Source organism: Accipiter gentilis, chromosome W (genome assembly GCF_929443795.1).
Source record: "Accipiter gentilis chromosome W, bAccGen1.1, whole genome shotgun sequence".
Classification (NCBI taxonomy): Eukaryota; Metazoa; Chordata; class Aves; order Accipitriformes; family Accipitridae; genus Astur; species Astur gentilis.
This window is the reverse complement of record NC_064918.1, coordinates 31,134,708-31,148,936: the sequence shown is the minus strand read 5'-3', so window position 1 is coordinate 31,148,936 and position 14,229 is coordinate 31,134,708. Positions and strand designations below refer to the sequence as shown.

Genomic DNA, 14,229 nt, shown 5'->3' with positions numbered 1-14,229 from the left:
GTAGTAAATTAAATTGATTTTGTTTCTTCCCCAAGTTGAGCCTGTCTTTTGCCCGTGACCATAAGTGGGGAGTGATCCCTCCCGGTCCTTGTCTCGACCCACGAGCCTGCCTTTATATTTTCTCCTCATCCCACCGTGGCCAGGGGCGGAAGAGTGAGCGAGCAGCTGCGTGGTGCTTTGTTACCGGCTGGGTTTAAACCATGACAGACAGCTGACCTGAACTGACCAAAAAGTTATTCCATACCATATAATGACATGTTCAGCAATAAAAGGTGGCAGGGAAGAGGAGGTATTCTTTCCAAAGTAGCCATTGCTTGGGAACTGGCTAGGCATTGGTCTGCTGGTGGTGAGTGATTGCTTTTGCATCACTTTTTTTTTTACTTTCTCCCCCTGCCCCTTATTAAACTGTCTTTATCTCAACCCACAAGTTTTCTCACTTTGGCCCTTCCAATTGTCTCCCCCATCTCTTGGGGAGCAGGGGGGGAAGTGAGCAAGCAACTGGGTAGGGGTTTACCTGCCAGCCGGGGTCAACCCACCTGTCATGGCCCCATACGAAACCATTTCTTTCAGGTCACTCAATAGAGAGGGCTCACAATCTGACTGTAACCTGGAATATGCTTTCTCCAGAAACTCACAATGCCTAGGAAATCTTGTGTTTCTTTTGTGTTATCTGGTGGGGACATGGCTGGTTTTTGTTGATCACATCCATTGGGATATATCCTGGTTTCAGCTGGGATAGAGTTAATTGTCTTCCTAGTAGCTGGTACAGTGCTCTGTTTTGAGTTAGGTATGAGAAGAATGTTGATAACACTGATGTCTTCAGTTGTTGCTAAGTAATGTTTAGTCTGAAGTCGAGGATTTTTCAGCTTCTGATGCCCAGCCAGCAAGAAGGCTGGAGGAGCACAAGAAGTTGGCACAGGACAGAGCCAGAGCACCTGACCCGAAGTGGCCAATGGGGTATTGCATACCATGTGACATCATGTCTAGTATATAAACTAGGGGGAGTGGGGTTGGGGGGATTGCCGCTTGGGAACTAACTGGGCATCGATTCGTGGTAGGTGAGCAATTGCATTGTGCATCACTTGCATATTCCAATCCTTTTATTATTACTGTTGTCATTTTTATTAGTGTTATCATTACTAGTTTCTTCTTTTCTGTTCAATTAAACCGTTCTTAGCTCAACCCATGAGTTGTACTTTTCCCAATTCTCTCCCCCATCCCACTGGGTGTGGGGGGGAGTGAGTGAGTGGCTGCATGGTGCTTGGTTGCTGGCTGGGGTTAAACATGACATGGGGTTAACCGATGACAATAGCTCCATTCTGACTCTATGGTCCATGCTGGTTATATTTCATTTCCATTATTTTTTTTTGGACAGAATTATCTTACTTTAGTCTTGATACCCCTACCTACTCCTAATTAAGCACAAGCAGTTAGCATACCAGAGCAATGACATAACCCAGTTAGTGCTCACACCATACTTCTGCCCTTGAATAGTTTTCATCACACCTCTGGTTCTCATCAGAGGCCTTAGCTAGTTTTAAAGCCTAATATTCCAGTGGGGCCTCTTGCTCACAGCCTGTCAGAACAGTAGCTGGTGATAAGGTTCCAATTGCAACAGGCCATGAATGGATGGGAAGCATGATTGCTTGGGCTGTCACCCCCTTAGGAAAAGGGAAAACATGGTGGTGGGGGGGGTGGTAGTGTTTGCACATGGACTGGGACATACAGCATCAGTAATATTACAAAACAGAAATTAAATGTATACCTACATGCACGCTGACTTTAATTAATCCCTTGTGAACCTCATTATACACAGGAAGATGAACCCTATTTTGATACAGATAGCAGTCTGGACTTTGACTTTAACAGTGGCACAAACAACCACCCCCCAGTGCTGGTCATAAGCTACTGTGCCACTGTGGAATGAGAGGGAATCATATGAAATGAACCATAACAAAAAAAAAAATAAAAAATTGGAGGATTCACAGTATGGTAAAGAAATTGAAGGGGAATGTGTTACTGTATAATAATCCCTAATGGTAATACAACACAGTTACCTCAGAATAGCAGCCAGAGTGGAGCAGGTAAAAATGAAGCCTGGTATGTAGGCTATATTAGTGACTATAAAGGACTTCTCACCAGTATGACTAGTAGACTTAATTAGGCCACTGACTTCACAAGTATTTATAAATGTACCCAAAACAATCTAAAATTAGAATTTAAATATGAGATCCTATCTAATGGAAGAAACACAAACCAGCATTAGTGAATTAACCTCAATATTATCTTGGCAAAGAACATTGTGAACCCCACAATTTGTAACACCACCCTCCAATATATTTACCATAGGCAAGTGGCAAACTTTACTTGGAGTAATCCAATAAGAGAGAGTACCACATCGAGTGGCACTGGAATGTAAGTTGACACAATACTGCCTGTGAGCCTTTTATTATAAGGATTCAACATGCCATGTTCCCTGAACAAGGCATCTACAGAAGAACTAAGAGAAACATATCAGGAATGCTAGGACTTGGAGGAGTTGCCCTAAACACCATGGATATCTAAGCCCTCCAAGCCCAGCTGAAACTGGTTGGACAACTAACATCTCAGCACCTTGAGGGGCTGGCTAAATCTGCTATCCGATTAGAAATGGTTCACCTCCAATTGCACTGAATAGAAAGAAAGACCTGGGAAATCATGAAAAATGTATCTAAGACTATTTCTACTGGTGTTCAGAATGACTCTTTGGATACTACCTGCCACACTATGCAACTGCCCAGTTTACTAATAATGAACAAGTATGGTTAATCTGCAAAGGAAAACATTGGGATAGCAGAGCCCATATGTTACATCTTCCTAGTACCTCAACAGAAGTACTTAGCTGTGAGCTGCACACCTAAGATGCGAGGGCACTTCTAAGAATTAGGTGGAAAAAACAACCTGTGTGGGCTACATAGGTCCAAGGAGTGGAATTACCAGCCATAATGGCTGGTCAGTTATGGATGCACAGATTGACATCTCCATGGCTATGAATAGACAGTAAACAAAACAAAATAGTCCCTGTAGACATTTGAGATAGGGTTCTATGCATTAATAATCACTCTTTCACAGAGGCAATAAATTGCCAAACTCCTTCACATTGTCGTGGTTTAACCCCAGCCAGCAACTAAGCACCACGCAGCTGCTCACTCACTTCCCCCCCACCCAGTGGGATGGGGGAGAGAATCAGAAAAAAAAAGTAAAACTCATGGGTTGAGATAAGAATGGTTTAATTGAACAGAAAAGAAGAAACTGATAATGATAATAATAACATCAATAAAATGACAATAATAATAATAAAAGGATTGGAATGTACAAGTGATGCACAATGTAATTGCTCACCACCCGCTGATCAATGCCCAGTTAGTCCCCAAGCGGCGATCCCCCCACCCTCACCTCCCCCAGTTTATATACTAGACATGACATCACATGGTATGGAATACCCCGTTGGCCGCTTTGGGTCAGGTGCCCTGGCTGTGTCCCCTCCCAACTTCTTGTGCCCCTCCAGCCTTCTTGCTGGCTGGGCATCAGAAGCTGAAAAATCCTTGACTTGAGACTAAACATTACTTAGGAACAACTGAAAACATCAGTGTTATCAACATTCTTCTCATACCTAACTCAAAACATAGCACTGTACCAGCTACTAGGAAGACAATTATCTCTATCCCGGCTGAAACCAGGACAGTATACACCCCTTATTCTATACCACTGATGTCATGCTCAGTTCCCATAACTTCAGTCACATCCTGGTGAATCATCATCACCTTTTGTCCCTTTGAGACATATAAACAATGCCATATTGTGTGGATTGTCCTGCTCCTAGTTCACAAAGGAGTTTCACCATGTCTAGTGCACACAGGCGGCTCAGGGGGGGTTACAAAAGCGACCCAGCCTTAGATTGCCTTGAGGCCCTGTCTCTCTGCAGAGATGACTCACAGGGAGCTGTGTAGATAGCTTAGCCCTGGGTTGTCTGATAAACCCTGAACTAAACAGGGCGGTGGCTGTGCCATTCAAAGAACCAAAACCTGAACTGAGCCTTGAAATCCCTTAACAAATAGTATGCCCTGAGTCTCAATCCAACCACTGTTCAGTTGCCTGAGGAAGCAAGGTAAAAAACCCCCAAAACGTGGAAGGTTTCAGCTTCAGTTTCAAATCACAACCTTGTGTATTCAAACAAGCACAGACCAATGAAGGAAAGATAAGGGGAAACTCCACTCAGATATACATAATCCATTTAGGCATTTATCATAATCCACTCAGACATAGTCATACACACCATTCCACAAGTCGGGGGATAAAAATTCTAAGATTCAGGTTGGAAATAGGGGAGTCACTTCTCCAACTATACAGTTGGCTTGTGAAGGAAACCCTTCCCCCCCGCCTTGATCGGGACACCAGTTGAGGTAGCTTCTCTGGGATTGAGAGCCCTTATCTGGACGGGTAAGTGAATATTGTTTATGCTTTAAGTTTGTAAACGCGTGTGTGCTTGTGGTTGTCTGTGAATCGCTTGTGGTTGTAATAATGTACTACTCTTGCCTTAAAAAATTGCAATAGTGCATTCCTCCACTGTATCTGTAATACCTGCAATAGTGGCGTGTTAAGTCTGTAAGTGAAGTTCAAATAAATCATTTGCTTGAACCTTGTAGTTAAGACTGTGAGTGAAGTTCAAGTCATTTGCTTGAACCTTGCAGTGAAGTCTTTTTCTGTCACAGATATATATATATATGTATATGCACACACAGGTATCATTCCTTTAGTTTATGGGTCACGTTCATAAAATGTTTCTTGAGTTCATTTAGTTCCTGACTCTGGGCTCCATCTGTTGATAGCATATGTCCATACATTCTGTATGGTATCTCTAAATATTTTGATGGTTTTAATATTTTGTACCAGCTGTGGAAACTGGTTTGCTGCTAGGTGACTGTAAAAGTGAGATTTAGTAAATAATTATTAGAAATCTTATACTAACACTATGACTGAAACAATAGACAAAAGTATAGCCAAGCAATTAACTAGTAGAGGTAGTTACTCCTAAGTTTTGCAGTTCTTTGCTCTTATGACTAGATGTTCCTGTACGCTAGAGGAGAACAATGTTGAAACTGACCACATGTGATTGAAACTGCGTTAAGCTTCAAGATCAAAGAACAAGGACAAGAATAAAGACTTCAAGGACAGCCAACAAGAACTTCAAATGGATCGGTGGTTACAAAAGCAGACCTTCAACTCAAATGGATCCTTCATTGCTCATGATCGGATGTAGGCAGTACTAAGATAATCAGTTGCAATTATTTTTATGTATATGTATACTAATCTGATTAATATGCAATTAGTTATTCTATATAACCTGTTAGTGCTAAAGCTGTGGTATGCACGCTAGGTGGAACTATCCCCTGTGCATTCAGCGCCGCAATAAAGAATGCCTGCTTTCTAAAACTCCAAAATTAGTCTTAGAGAGTTTCTTCGACCGGCTTTTCAGTATCAATCTGTCATACCAGTCTTTCTGGGCAGGAGGGATGGTGCAAAGTCCTCTCAGTTGGCAGAGCACGATTGGGCTTCAGTGCAGTGCAACAAGCAGGTGACATTGCACGCAGCAGGAGGATGGTGTGCACCATTGGATTGTTGCATGCTGGAGTCAGTTCTGGTTCCATCACTACCGCACTTCGCTCAGTTTTATCACAGTTCATTCTTGCTTGATCTAAGTGATTCTTACTGTAGTACTATGGATATAGCATATAACAATTATAGTAATGATAACATACAGTGACAGGGTTATATAGCAACTAATATCATACAGTTTAATTCTGGCTATTCTCACCTAAAATCCAATCCCCTTGAGGCACACATCGGACTTCCCCATCTTTTCGCATCACCCACCAAGTGCACCCAGGTCCTTGAGCAAAAGCAATCCCAAGAATGGGTTTACCTTTGCCTGAGGCAGGAGTGACCCAGACTGTCTTCCCTAACATAATTTTCATGTGCACTACAGGGACTTTATCCCCTTCTACAGTATGTAAAAAGTTCTGACTGGGCAGGGCCACCCCAATTGACAGATCCTCTGGTGTTGACTAACCAGGTGGCTTTTGCTAAATGTGTATCCCAATGTTTGAAAGTTCCGCCCCCCATTGCTCTCAATGTAGTCTTTAACAGTCCATTGTAGCGTTCAATTTTCCCAGAGGCTGGTGCATGACAGGGGATAATGTACACCCACTCAATGCCATGCTCTTTGGCCCAGGTGTCTGAGGTTGTTTCGGAAATGAGTCCTGTTGTCTGACTCAATTATTTCTGGGGTGCCATGTTGCCACAAGACCTGCTTCTCAAGGCCCAGGATAGTGTTCCAGGAGCTGGCATGGGGCACAAGATATGTTTCCAGCCATCCAGTTGTGGGAGCACTTCACTCAGTGACCACCTGTGAAAACAATGATATTATTGCTCTGGTTGGCAGAAAGCCACGGGAACAGTGAAGTTCCCAGTGAAGTAATTATGCTGGAAGGACACGGAGCCAAGAATTGTGTAGAGATAAGATAGTTGCTGCTGCATCGAAAATTTTGGAAAGCTTCTGCCTATGATTGCTGGCTGTTGCATCGGCCACAGCTAGCAGATAGAAGGACTCGTTTTGTTCAATCAAGGGTCTTCGTTTGCAACCAGCTTCGGAGTCCTTTTTCAGTTGCAACAAACGGCGCCCGAACAGGCTGAGGATCCTAGAGCCTAAGACGCAGTGGGTTCGACTGCACGGGTGGCAAGCCCAGCTGAACTTCTCAAACTGCTGAAAGGAAGCAGAAGACTGCGCAGCCAAATTGCCTCTCGCTGGACGACAGGTGAGCAGCTGGGAACAATGGGGAGTGAAATGCCCCGGGAAGAGAAAGCCACATATAGTATGATGCAGCAGCTCCTGCAAAAATATCAAGCCCATATAACTGAGCATAATTTGAAAATGCTGCTAAAATGGACAAAGGCGACGTGCCCTGATTGTGACTTCGTAACTATCTGTCCTGGGTTCAGCTGGGATAGAGTTAATTTTTACAGGAACCTGGGAGGTGGGGGGCATAGCTGGGGCAGCTGACCTGAACTAGCCAAGGAGCTATTCCATACCATGTGACATCCTGCCCAGTATATAAATGGGGAGCGGGCCGGGGGGTGGTCTCTGTTTTCGGTGGGGGAAGTGGCGGAGCGTCGGGTCCCGGGTGGTGAGCAGTTGCACTGTTCATCACTCTTTTAGTATACTTTTTTTTTTTCATTAGTGCCGTTGTTGTTGTTGTAATCTCTTTGTGTTTGTCCCAGTAAACTGCCTTTATCTCAACCCTCGAGGTTCCAGTTTCTTTTTCTTTTTTTCTCTCCTCCGTCTCCTCCCCATACCACCGGAGGGGGGCGGAGGAGTGAGCGAGCGGCTGCGTGGTCCTTTGTTACCGGCCGGGCTGAAACCACGACAGTCCTTTTTGGCGCCCAACGTGGGGCAGAAGGGTTGAGATAACGACAGATCTGGCCAGAGCGTGTTGAAACAAATTTGCCAAACGCATTTCTTAGATATCTAGCTGTTAGTCACAATGTTGTTTCATTTGTTTACATGGTGGCGTTTTGTAAGCTCTTATATGCTCTATGTATTGCCTGTAGTTGCGTATCTCATCTCTGGGAGAGTGATTGGGATTATCATTTTGCTGTATTGGGCAATGTCGACTTATGAAATGATTACATCACTGGTCATGAGGTTAAGCTGGTATCTGTATGAGGCAGTGATAATATTTCCATACTTTGGGCGCCTTCTGTCGGATTTTATTGGTAATTACACCCAATCCATGGGGAAATTAGGGGGGGATACCTCCCCCTGTCCGTTCACCTCCCTTTTCTCCTTCCGACTAATACAACAGCTTTTGAGAATTTTGAATATCCTTGGGATGCGCAAGCCAGCGTGCTGTTAGTGCTATGCCTCCTGAATATGTTTCAGGTCTTCTTTAGGGCTACAAAAAGGCTCTTTAAGAGTACCACTCAGAGATCTCCCCCAAAGCTGGATACTCATGGGTGGCACGGCATGTGGGAGCATATGGGCAAGTATCTAGAGAACTTCTCACTGCCAGTGACTTGGAAGTTCACTCCCGAACAACTACAGAACCCTCATGAAGTGACAGAATATTTGAAAGAAAAATGCTGTGGCTATTCCAAAGACATACAACTCGCCTCACTGTGCTGGGCCCTGGCCAGTATCTACCAAACACTGCTTGATATTATGCAGCACCCTCGGGGGGAAAAGGGGGAAAAGATGGAAAACAGGACAACATGCACCGTGGCTACCCAAACCCTGACAATAGACACCGTGGCTGCCCCTACCCCGACAACAAGCACCGTGGCTGTCCCTACCATGACAACAGGTACCATGACTACCCCTACCCCGGTGACAGACACTGCAGCTAAACCAGAGAACCAACCTGTGCCAGTATCAGTTGCCCCTGTACAGAAAAAGAAACACACAAAGAAATCAGTTCGCTTAGCGAGAGATGAAGATGAACCAGGGTCATCGCGAGAACAGGAGGTAGAGGCAGAACCTGAAATAATTACCCGATCCTATCCATGAGTGAGTTGCGTGACATGCGAAAAGATTTTAGCCGCCACCCAGGTGAGCACATTGTTACCTGGCTGCTCCGATGCTGGGATAGCGGGGCTAGTAGTGTGGAATTAGAGGGTAAGGAAGCCAAGCAGTTGGGATCTCTGTCTAGGGAGGGGGGCATCGACAAGGCGACTGGGAGAAAAACACAAGTCCTCAGCCTCTGGAGGCGACTTCTGTTAGGTGTAAAGGAAAGATACCCCTTCAGGGATGAAGTTACATGTCACCAAGGCAAGTGGACCACCATGGAGAGAGGTATCCAGTACCTGAGAGAATTAGCCGTGCTGGAGGTGATTTACAATGATCCAGAAATGCGCAGTCACCCACAGATCCAGATGAAGTCCAATGCACACAACCCATGTGGCGGAAGTTTCTACGAAGTGCACCACCAACCTATGCCAACTCATTGGCAGTAATGTCCTGGAGAGAAGGCTATGGACAAACGGTGGATGAATTGGCTCTCCAACTCCGGCAATACAAAGGAAGTCTCTCTTCCTCCCTACGGGCCTGTGTCTCAGCTGTAGAGGAATTATCCCGAAAGTTCCAGCAATTCAAAGTGGATATGTCCTCCTCCTCACCTGTACAGGCCCGCATCGCAGTTATTGGGAGTCAGCGTTCCTCTGCCCAAGAGAGAGGAGAGAGAAAGTACACTCGACGGGCTAACCTGTGGTTTTACCTGCGTGACCATGGAGAGGACATGAGGAAGTAGGATGGAAAACCCACTTCAGTCTTGGATGCACGGGTACAGGAGTTGCGAGAAAAAGCAACCAGAAAAGAGAATTCTTCATGGAAAACTGCTGCTCCAGTTTCCCGTGAGCAGTCCCCCAGACGCAGTAGATGGGCTGATCTCATTTCTGATCCCCTTGAAGGGACTTCTGATTCACGTGTGCAGAAAGTGAGTAACGGATATTCTAACCAGGATTAGAGGGGCCCTGCCTCCAGCCAGGTGGAGGAGAGGGACAACCGAGTCTACTGGACAGTGTGGATTCGATGGCCTGACACATCAGACCCCCAGGAATATAAGGCTCTAGTGGACACTGGTGCACAATGTACCCTAATGCCATCTAGTTATAAAGGGGCAGAACCCATCTGTATCTCTGGTGTGACAGGGGGATCCCAAGAGCTAATCGTATTGGAAGCTGAAATGAGTCTAACCGGGAATGAGTGGCATAAACACCCCATTGCAACTGGCCCAGAGGCCCCGTGCACCCTTGGTATAGATTATCTCAGGAGGGGGTATTTCAAGGACCCAAAAGGGTACCGTTGGGCCTTTGGTATAGCTGCATTGGAGACGGAGGAGATTGAACAGCTGTCTACCCTGCCTGGTCTCTCCCAAGACCCTTCGGTTGTGGGGTTGCTGAAGGTTGAAGAACAACAGGTGCCAAATGCTACCACGAAGGTGCACCGGCGGCAATATCGCACCAACCGAGACTCCCTGATCCCCATCCATAAGCTGATTTGCCAATTGGAGAGCCAAGGAGTGATCAGCAAGACTCACTCACCCTTTAATAGTCCCATATGGCCCGTGCAGAAATCTGATGGGGAATGGAGACTAACAGTAGATTATCGTGGGCTGAATGAAGTCACGCCACCGCTGAGCGCTGCTGTGCCAGATATGTTAGAGCTTCAATATGAACTGGACTCAAAGGCAGCTAAGTGGTATGCCACAATTGACATTGCTAATGCATTTTTCTCCATTCCTTTGGCAGCGGAGTGCAGGCCTCAGTTTGCTTTCACTTGGAGGGGCGTCCAGTACACCTGGAATCGACTGCCCCAGGGGTGGAAACACAGCCCCACCATTTGCCATGGACTGATCCAGGCTGCACTAGAAAAAGGTGAAGCTCCAGAGCACCTGCAATATATTGATGACATCATCGTATGGGGCAACACGGCAGAAGAAGTTTTTGAGAAAGGGAAGAAAATATTCCAAATCCTTTTGAAGGCTGGTGTTGCCATAAAAGAAAGTAAGGTCAAGGGACCTGCGCAGGAGATCCAGTCTTAGGAGTAAAATGGCAAGATGGACGTCATCAGATCCCTGCTGACGTGATCAACAAAATAGCAGCTATGTCCTCACCAACTAATAAAAAGGAAACACAGGCTTTCTTAGGTGTTGTGGTTTTTTGGAGAATGCATAATCCAAATTACAGTCAAATTGTAAGCCCTGTCTACCAAGTTACTCGGAAGAAGAACGATTTTAAATGGGGGCCTGAGCAACAACAAGCCTTTGAACAGATTAAGCAGGAGATTGTTCACGCAGTAGCTCTTGGGCCAGTCCGGACAGGACAAGATATTAAAAATATGCTCTACACTGCAGCTGGGGAGAATGGCCCTACCTGGAGCCTTTGGCAGAAAGCACCTGGGGAGACCCAAGGCCGACCTCTGGGGTTTTGGAGTCGAGGATATCGAGGATCCGAGGCTCACTATACTCCAACTGAAAAAGACATACTGGCAGCATATGAAGGAGTTCGAGCCACCTCAGAAGTGGTTGGTACTGAAACACAGCTCTTCTTAGCACCCCGACTGCCAGTGCTGGGCTGGATGTTCAAAGGGAAAATTTTCTCTACGCATCACGTGACTGACGCCACGTGGATTAAGTGGATTGCACTGATCACACAGCGGGCTCGCATAGGAAACCCCAGTCGCCCAGGAATGTAAGAAGTGATCACGGACTGGCCAGAAGGCAAAGATTTTGGAATGTCGCCAGAGGAGGAGGTGACAGAGGCTGAAAAGGCCCTGCTGTATAATAAACTGCCAGAAAATGAGAGGCAATATGCCCTGTTCACTGATGGGTCCTGTCGCATTGTGGGAAAACATCGGAGGTGGAAGGCTGCTGTATGGAGTCCTACACGACTAGTCGCAGAACCTGCTGAAGGAGAAGGCGAATCGAGTCAGTTTGCAGAGGTGAAAGCCATCCAGCTAGCATTAGACATTGCTGAAAGAGAGAAGTGGCCAGTGCTCTATCTCCATATTGACTCATGGATGGTGGCAAATGCCCTATGGGGGTGGCTACAGCAATGGAAGAAGGGCAATTGGCAGCGCAGAGGTAAACCCATCTGGGCTGCCGCACTGTGGCAAGATATCGCTGTTTGGATAGAGAAGCTAGTGGTAAAAGTACGTCACGTAGATGCTCATGTACCCAAGAGTCGAGCCACTGAAGAACATCAAAACAACCAGCAGGAGGATCAGGCCGCCAAGATTGAAGTGTCTCAGGTGGACCTGGACTGGCAACGTAGGGGTGAGCTATTTATGGCTCAGTGGGCCCACGATACCTCAGGCCATCAGGAAAGAAATGCAACACATAGATGGGCTCGAGATCGAGGGATGGACTTGACCATGGACACTATCGCACAGGTCATCCATGAATGTGAAACGTGCTGCAATTAAGCAAGCCAAGCGGCAAAAACCCCTGTCGCATGGAGGGCGATGGCTGAAATATAAGCAGTGGGAGGCCTGGCAGATTGACTATATCACACTCCCACGAACACGCCAAGGCAAGTGCCATGTGCTTACAATGGTGGAAGCAACCACTGGATGGCTGGAAACATACCCTGTGTCCCATGCCACTGCCCAGAACACTATCCTGTGCCTTGAAAAGAAAATTTTATGGCGACACGGCACCCCAGAAAGAATCGAGTCGGACAACGGGACTCACTTCCGAAACAACCTCGTAGACACCTGGGCCAAAGTACATGGCATTGAGTGGGTATATCACATCCCTTATCACGCACCGGCCTCCGGAAAAATTGAACAATACTATGGACTGCTGAAAACTACATTGAGACCGATGGGGGGTGGAACTTTCAAACATTGGGATACACATTTAACAAAAGCCACCTGGTTAGTTAATACTAGAGGATCCGCCAATCGGGCTGGCCCTGCCCAACCAAGAGTTCCACATACTGTAGAAGGGGATAAAGTCCCTGTAGTGCGCATGAGGAGTATGTTAGGAAAGACAGTCTGGGTTAGTCCTCCCTCAAGCAGAGGCAAACCCATTCAAGGGGTTGTTTTTGCTCAAGGACCTGGGTACACCTGGTGGGTGATGCAGAAGGATGGGGAAGTTCGATGTGTACCTCAGGGAGATTTGATTTTGGGAGAGAATAGCCAGTGAATTGGGCTGTATGATATTTAACTGCTAAATAACCTGCCAATGCATGTCATTGTATCTATAGAGTCTATATGCCATATCAAGGGTATTATTGCAAGAATTATCCAAATGACTGCAGGATGGACTTTTGAAACTGAGCCAAGTACAACAGCGATAGAACTTGATCTGGCACCCAGCAATTTCCTCAAGATCAACATCCTCGACTTGCAGACCAAGGGCATGTGTTGCACCAAATGTACTAGCCACAAGTTCCAGAGGCAGCGTACAACAACCCAACATCTCACACCATCTCTCTCTTATCCTGAAGAACTGTTACAACAGATAGAGCCCCAAAATCGATGGACACATTAAAGGGATAGCCCATAGGCTAAAGGAACACCGTGTGTGTGTGTGCGAGGTCGGGGTGGGGAGTCCATATATTTATATATAAGACAAGGAAAGTAGTAGTGGTTGATTAGAAAAATGTAAGATCTGGGCATGATGTAGATGGTATAGAATAAGGGGTGGATAATGTCCTGGGTTCAGCTGGGATAGAGTTAATTTTTACAGGAACCTGGGAGGTGGGGGCATAGCCGGGGCAGCTGACCTGAACTAGCCAAGGAGCTATTCCATACCATGTGACATCATGCTCAGTATATAAATGCAGACCAGTCCGGGGGGTGGTCTCTGTTTTCAGTGGGGGAAGTGGCGGAGTGTCGGGTCCCGGGTGGTGAGCAGTTGCACTGTGCATCACTCTTTTTGTATACTTTTTCATTAGTGCCGTTGTTGTTGTTGTAATTTCTTTGTGTTTGTCCCAGTAAACTGCCTTTATCTCAACCCTCGAGGTTCCAGTTTCTTTTTCTTTTCTCTCCTCCATCTCCTCCCCATCCCACCAGAGGGGGGCGGAGGAGCGAGCGAGCGGCTGTGTGGTCCTTTGTTACCGGCTGGGCTGAAACTACGACAAACCTCTTCCCCTCTTGTCTCTGAATCTCCAACTATAATTGTTGCATTGCTCCCATGTGAGATCAAGGGCTTGTGATATACTGATGTCCTGCAGAAAAATTGGTAAGGGGTCATCAGCTGATTTGGGGGTAGGCAGGCAAACTATTACAGAAGTTCATCATTTGAGCGAATCCCACCATCATTTTTGCCACGACATTATAATCCAGATCTTCACCATCCATGCTTGCCACCATCATCACTACCAGTAGAAGCACTGGAATGGCTCATTTCTTCATTGTCCTTTAAGAAAGCACAAAGCTAGGCCTCGGTCCTATAACCAGGTCACAGAGTTAGAAGTCTGGGATTATCCACCAGGCACTGATGTGGTGAGTTTTTCCACTCCCAATCAAGGCTTCCCCAGCATATAAGCCTCTGGGTTTTGCTAGGGTCATAGGAACAATGCCAATGGAGGGCAGTTTCACCGACAGGTTGGCCCACATATGTTCTCAGTGGGAACTGGTGTCTCTGGTCATCTGGTATAGAGTCATTGCATGTTAATGGTCCCGTAGGA

At 46.3% G+C, this 14,229-nt stretch overlaps 1 protein-coding gene across 2 annotated transcripts in view; it reads left to right on the top strand.

The window, feature by feature from the left end:
• The window catches only part of LOC126035485 (uncharacterized), a 349,826-nt gene that overhangs the window by 149,572 nt on the left and 186,025 nt on the right, over positions 1–14,229 (top strand). The window lies entirely within an intron of this gene.